At 36.4% G+C, this 7,500-nt stretch overlaps 1 long non-coding RNA gene across 1 annotated transcript in view; it reads left to right on the plus strand.

Annotated features, from left to right (window-relative positions):
* LOC137637533 (uncharacterized) overlaps positions 1 to 7,500 on the plus strand; it is a 65,169-nt gene that overhangs the window by 36,619 nt on the left and 21,050 nt on the right. The window contains exon 2 of the long non-coding RNA XR_011043695.1: positions 1,451 to 1,512. This is a non-coding gene — a long non-coding RNA (uncharacterized lncRNA). The remainder of the gene's footprint in view (positions 1 to 1,450; positions 1,513 to 7,500) is intronic.

Genomic DNA, 7,500 nt, shown 5'->3' on the forward strand with positions numbered 1-7,500 from the left:
ACAGCCTTTTGCTCTTCTTTAAGTTTCTGAAGAACGGCCTTTTGCTCTTTGAGTTTCTGAAGAACGGCCTTTTGCTCTTCTTTGAGTTTCTGAAGAACGGCCTTTTGCTCTTCTTTGAGTTTCTGAAGAACGGCCTTTTGCTCTTCTTTGAGTTTCTGAAGAACAGCCTTTTGCTCTTCTTTGAGTTTCTGAAGAACAGCCTTTTGCTCTTCTTTGAGTTTCTGAAGAACAGCCTTTTGCTCTTCTTTGAGTTTCTGAAGAACAGCCTTTTGCTCTTCTTTGAGTTTCTGAAGAACAGCCTTTTGCTCTTCTTTGAGTTTCTGAAGAACAGCCTTTTGCTCTTCTTTGAGTTTCTGAAGAACAGCCTTTTGCTCTTCTTTGAGTTTCTGAAGAACAGCCTTTTGCTCTTCTTTGAGTTTCTGAAGAACAGCCTTTTGCTCTTCTTTGAGTTTCTGAAGAACAGCCTTTTGCTCTTCTTTGAGTTTCTGAAGAACAGCCTTTTGCTCTTCTTTGAGTTTCTGAAGAACAGCCTTTAGCTCTTCTTTGGGTTTCTGAAGAAGGGGCTGTCAAGTCCTTGAAGGAGGAAGAGCTACAAATTGTGAAGGACATGACCCATGCACAGCACTGTTATGAGGTAGGTGTACTTAAGGAGTGCCAAAAGAGGATTCTTAAAAGGAAGAAGTTTAAATTGAGGTGGAAAATGACAATTGTTTAAAGAGTAAAATTTCGGCTGAATTTGAATTATGAACTGTTGAGAGATTTTGAAATTCAAAGTGAAAGTGGATGTTGTTGATTATTTCTGCCAATAGCCATTCCAATATATATTTAAAAAAAAATATAATTTGCAACAATACTTGAATGCAGTAAGTAAGTAGAGTTTGGTGATATATAAATATTCATAGCATTGACATAACAAAATCCTTGGTAATTTGTAAAAGCTCATTTTGCTCTTCATGTCAGTGCAGTAATAATTGTGGGTTAATTTTAGTGATTTATACAAAATGGTTTGTTATCCAACAAGTAAAGTTAGAAGGTTGGATAGTTTAGAGTGGTAAGTAGCTACTTTATCTGAAAATAAGGATAATTACGAAGGAGCATTTGGATATTTATAAGTCAAAACATGGAAGGGTACAATATGTGAAAAATTTGAAGTCATTCTGATGTAGGGTATAGCCAGGTATATTGAAATGTCCTTTGTCATGTAGGCTATTATCTCCAATTTTGGCGAAAGCAACTAACATGCAGTAATTGTTATTTTTTTTTTTTTTTGGAAATTTCTAGTTAGTTTAAGTATGGTATAATTTTGATATTAAAAATTCGATGTTGGGTTTGTGTAGACTAATAGGACCTTATATGAGATACTAGGTCGATGACATTTGCATTTTATTCAATAATGAAATCCATTTACCCATTTACTCTGTCGTTGTAACAGCTTGATTTTATTTTTCAGACAAACCATGGTACTGAAGCAGTTTTTGTCGTAGCAGTTGTGAAGAAGGGACTCCTAAAAACGTAAGTATTTACCTTGGATACGATATCCTTTTTTTATGTCAAGTTTCGATTCCTGAGTCATTGATAGCAACTATCTAAATAACTTTACGAGCGAGGTGTTTAGAAAACTTGATTGTCGTTTAAAAAAATGTTGTGTATAATTTATTACATTTTGGTTTTGCGTGTAATGTAGGGGCATTTGAAAGCAGTTATGCCCTTTCATTTAAATTGTCTTTTCTATTAACCAAATAATTTTGAGAACCATTTAAATTTAGAATGTAGTATCAATGCATATATATATATATATATATATATATATATATATATATATATATATATATATATACATATATGTGTATATATATATATATATATATATATATATATATATATATATATATATATATATATATATATATATATGTATATATATACACACATACATATATATATATATATATATATATATATATTATGTATATATATGTATACATATGTATATATGCATACATATATGTATATATATATATATATATATATATATATATATATGTATATACATATATATATATATATATATATATATATATATATATATATATATATATATATATATATGTATATACATGTATGTATATATATATATATGTATATATATATATATATATATATATGTATATACATATATGTATATATATGTATATATATGTATATATGGGGAACCGACAAAACCCCCACCCGACAAAACCCCCACCGACGAAACCCCCACTGACAAAACCCCCACCGACGAAACCCCCACTGACAAAACCCCCACCGACGAAACCCCCACCGACGAAACCCCCACTGACAAAACCCCCACCGACGAAACCCCCACTGACAAAACCCCCACCGACGAAACCCCCACTGACAAAACCCCCACCGACGAAACCCCCACCGACGAAACCCCCCACTGACAAAACCCCCACCGACGAAACCCCCACTGACAAAACCCCCACCGACGAAACCCCCACTGACGAAACCCCCACCGACGAAACCCCCACCGACGAAACCCCCACTGACAAAACCCCCACCGACGAAACCCCCACCGACAAAACCCCCACCGACGAAACCCCCACTGACAAAACTCCCCACCGACGAAACCCCCACTGACAAAACCCCCACCGACGAAACCCCCACTGACAAAACCCCCACCGACGAAACCCCCACTGACAAAACCCCCACCGACGAAACCCCCACTGACAAAACCCCCACCGACGAAACCCCCACTGACAAAACCCCCACCGACGAAACCCCCACTGACAAAACCCCCACCGACGAAACCCCCACTGACAAAACCCCCACCGACGAAACCCCCACTGACAAAACCCCCACCGACGAAACCCCCACTGACAAAACCCCCACCGACGAAACCCCCACTGACAAAACCCCCACCGACAAAACCCCCACCCGACATAACCCCCACCCGACAAAACCCCCACCCGACAAAACCCCCACATGACAAAACCCCCACATGACAAAACCCCCACATGACAAAACCCCCACATGACAAAAACCCCACCCGACAAAATCCCCATATGACAAAAACCCCACCCGACAAAATCCCCATATGACAAAAACCCCACCCGACAAAATCCCCATATGACAAAAACCCCACCTGACAAAAAAATTGCAAAGTACTTATTACCAATAAACTACTGCTTACAGAAAAAAGTTTTTATTTCAAGGAAATTCTTTTCTGTATACATTGAAAGTACTGTATATGAACTTTTCTCTCTTAGTTATGCCTTGCTTTCCCATCATGGAAGTTATCTGCAATAATAAAGGTGAAGAGAAATTGTGTTATAATGGCTATATATATACAAAAAAGTCCGCCCGTAAAACTACGAAGAGACGGGAATGTTCTAGAAGATCAGCATTGAACTGTAATGGAAAAATAACAACACATTTGGAAGTATCAGGCATCATTTCAAGCAAAGATCATAATCCTGAGCTAGAAGCAGCAAAAATGCATGCAACCCTCTATCAACAGGACAAGTCAACCAGGGGAAATACTAGTCGGATTTTAGCGGATTCGTTGGAGAGTATGACACAAGAGGGAAGACTTTCCATGGGAAATTTAAATACTGCTAAAAGGTATGTTGAAAGAAAACGACAAGATGGACGCCCTAAGGATCCAGAATAGTTGAGGGACTTGGAAATTTCAGGAGAGTGGACAAGGACTCGAGGAGAAAATCCTACGCCTTTTGTTCTTAATGATAATGGTGCTGAATCCAGCAATCGAATAATTATATTTGCTACAAAAGACGCAATGCATCATTTAGCATAGGCAGATGTTTGTTATATGGATGGTACCTTTTCGTCGGCACCTGCATTATTTGAACAGTTATTTATTATTAGAGCCCCACTCGGTGACTCAGCAATAGGCTGAGTGTATGGTTTTCTTTCCGGCAAATCACAGGAAATCTTTCTTGATTTTAGTAATGGCACAAAAGATATAGAAGAATTTCTTAATGGTGTAGCAAAAAATATAAGAATATATAAATTCTTTTTATTTTTATCTCTGAACAAAAGGATTTTAATGGTTTGTGTAATCTTATCTTTTTTAATAAATACTTTTAAAATTGTTATTTTGATACCTTTTGTTTTTAGTAAAGAATTTAAAAATCACCTTTTGTTTGATACAGATCCTGAATATGCTTACTTAAAATAGTTTAAACTGCCATCATTCCGAAAATTTTCATATATAGGTAAACAAATAAAAACAATGACCGAATATAACTAAAATTTATCAAACCTAGGTTTTGTCTTGTGGGGTTTTGTCATGTGGGGATTTTGTCGGGTGGGGATTTTGTCGGGTGGGGGTTATGTCGGGTGGGGGTTTTGTCGGGTGGGGGTTTTGTCAGTGGGGGTTTCGTCGGTGGGGGTTTTGTCGGGTTGGGGTTTTGTCAGGCATTCATGTATATATATATGTATATATGATAAATTTTTCACATTTTTACGTGTTTTTCATATTTAAATAAGCCATATATTTTTGATACATTAATGTCTGGATTCTCTTAACAACCTCGGGATCAGAGCCCCAGGCGAAATCACACAAAGACAAGAGCTTAGCTCCGGCCGGGAATCGAACCCTGGTCGGCAAGCTTGTATAGACAGTGACTAAGCCACTTGGCCACGAAGAAAGATAAAAGTCAATGACAATTCTTCTGTACTTATACCTGTCGAATTCAGGTATTTTGTACTTAGAATTGAAATCAACCCATCTTCACCATCGTAGCTAATTGGTAGTTTGTTACTTGGCATTCAATTAATGATACATTTTTCAAATTTTTACGTGTTTTTCATGAAAATACATAGTTACATTAAGTCAAGTACTTTAAACTCAAGACTGTCTCGTTCTTTGAGTGGGAAGATTGATTCTGGACATCACTGTCTATTATACTCCAACCAGATGACTGTCCCGAGGAAATGTTCTCGGCTGCATTTGATGTTGTTGCTGTAACAACGTTAAAATATATGTCATACATATGCTATGGAGAAAGACTTATGTCACCCTGTTTGACACAAAAACATTTGCGGCAAAATTTAAACTTCTGAAGTTCCACCTATCCAGCTTCTTGATTAGAAATATCATTCCTCAGTCTATAAGTGAAGCTCCAAACAAACAAGTCGTATATAATATTTACCTGAACATAATTAACCTAAGTATATCGCAATCCTGTTTTCCTAGCTGTGAAAAAACTGCGTTGATCAAACCAATTTACAAAGGGAAAGGTGATGTAAACGAGCTAAATTCATATAGGCCCATTTCAAATTTATCCTACATGTCAAAGCTTATTGAAAAAGTCATAAGTGAGCAATTGTGGGCGCATATTGACGAGTTAGAGGTATTCCCGGAAAATCAATCGGCCTACAGAGCTAATCATTCTACAGAAACTACTTTGTGCTCAAAAATGAATGATATGATAGGTCTTCTTGATGGGGGAAAGTGTGGAATTTTAATTATGTTAGATCTTAGTGCTGCTTTTGACACTGTTGTGCACGAGTACTTACTTGACGACTTGAAGTCTATTGGAGTGACTCAGGAAGCACTGAAATTTTTGCGAAGTTACTTAATGAACAGGAAGACTATTGTAGAAGTTTCTGGAAACCGATCCAATGAGAGAATTCTTATGAAGGGTGTACCACAGGGTAGTGTCCTGGGCCCTATCTTGTTTAACATATATACTATCGAGCTATCACACATCTTGAAAAAACAAAAAGTGGGTTTTAAACTATATGCAGATGATACTCAGTTTTACCTCTCAATTTCAACAACACAAGATACAAAGAAGAAAATTGATGAGATAATGACTGAAATAAAAACATGGATGCAGAGGAAAAAGCTCAAATTAAATGATGATAAAACAGAATGTATGTTCTTTGGCACAAGGGTGGCTTTGAAGAATTACCAGTTAATTCAAAGTATAAAAATTGGTGATGCTGATGTTGGGATTGTGCCTGTTGTGAAAAATTTGGGTGTACTGATAGACTGTAATTTGTCAATGAAGGACCAAATTGTGAACACAGTGAAAGTGTGTAACTATCACCTGAGAAACATAGCATTTATTAGAAAATTTTTAACAGAGGGCAGTACAAAAATTTTAGTGGTGAGTCATGTAATATCAAGGCTTGATTATTGCAATTCTCTGTACTACAAATTGCCCAATACACTACTAAGGAAGCTTCAAAATGTGCAAAACCGGGCGGCTAGACTGATAAAAGGCATTAAATTTCGGGAGAGAATAACTCCTGCACTGATCGATCTACATTGGTTACCTGTTAAGGCTAGGATTGAATTTAAAATTTGCTTGTTGACTCACAAAGCACTTACAGGTGATAAGCCAAAATATCTTCGTGATTGCTTGATCCCCTACCCTGAAGCTACCAGCGCCACTGTAAGAGTTAGACATGCAGATGACCCCCATAGACTATTCGAAATTAGTGTGAATCATGCAATAGGAGGAAGAACGTTCAGTTATGCTGCACCGAGACTCTTTAACGACCTTCCACTCGATGTCAAGAATAGCACAAATGTGGCTGCCTTCAAGAAAAACCTGAAGACTTATCTTTTTAGAAAGTGTTATAATAGTGACCTGAAAACTATTAAGCCTGAATACAAATGCTAGCGAAATAACTGATAACGATACAGAGCAAAATAGTAACTGGAAAGGAATTATTTTTTTCATACACCAAGGCCCGCCTGAACAGACCTTTAGTGTTTGATGGAGGGCGAGAAATAAACCTCTAAAAGTAAAAGTAAAGTAAGTGTTTGTGTGAGAACTCCTTCCTGGGCACAAACTTAGTCGTAGTGTATAGTTTTGAACGAACTTTAAAAAGTTTATTCGCTTAATTTTTCTGTGTGAGATTTTACTAATAGGAACTTTTAATTATATTAGAATAGGGAAATATTCTAGCACTAGTAATAGTCAATTGTTTTGGTATTTGATATATAGGAAGTGGAAAATTGATCTTAAATGGGCAAATACTGTAGCTTCTACGAGTTTCCCTTTATCTAGTCATATAAGTAGAGTAAAAGACTGTCATTATTATTATTATTATTATTATTATTATTATTATTATTATTATTATTATTATTATTATTATTATTATTATTATTTTCTAAGCTATAACCCTCTTTGGAAAAACAGAATGCTATAAGACCGAGGGTTCTAATATGGAAAATAGCCCAGTGAGGAAAGGTAACTAGGAAACAATAAGAAAAGGGTGCTACTATAGCGTGAGGTCTACCACACTATAGCGTGAGATCTACCTCCCGTTTGTACTATAGCGTGAGGTCTACCACACTATAGCGTGAGATCTACCTCCCGTTTGTACTATAGCGTGAGGTCTACTGCTGAATTATTCGTCCCTCGTAGATAAAACACATTTCATACATTTGTTTAAGCAACAAACACTTAATTTAATCATATCTTAGAAATGACTTAAATAGATCATTGGATTTCTAAT

Source organism: Palaemon carinicauda, unplaced genomic scaffold, assembly GCF_036898095.1.
Source record: "Palaemon carinicauda isolate YSFRI2023 unplaced genomic scaffold, ASM3689809v2 scaffold818, whole genome shotgun sequence".
Lineage (NCBI taxonomy): Eukaryota > Metazoa > Arthropoda > Malacostraca > Decapoda > Palaemonidae > Palaemon > Palaemon carinicauda.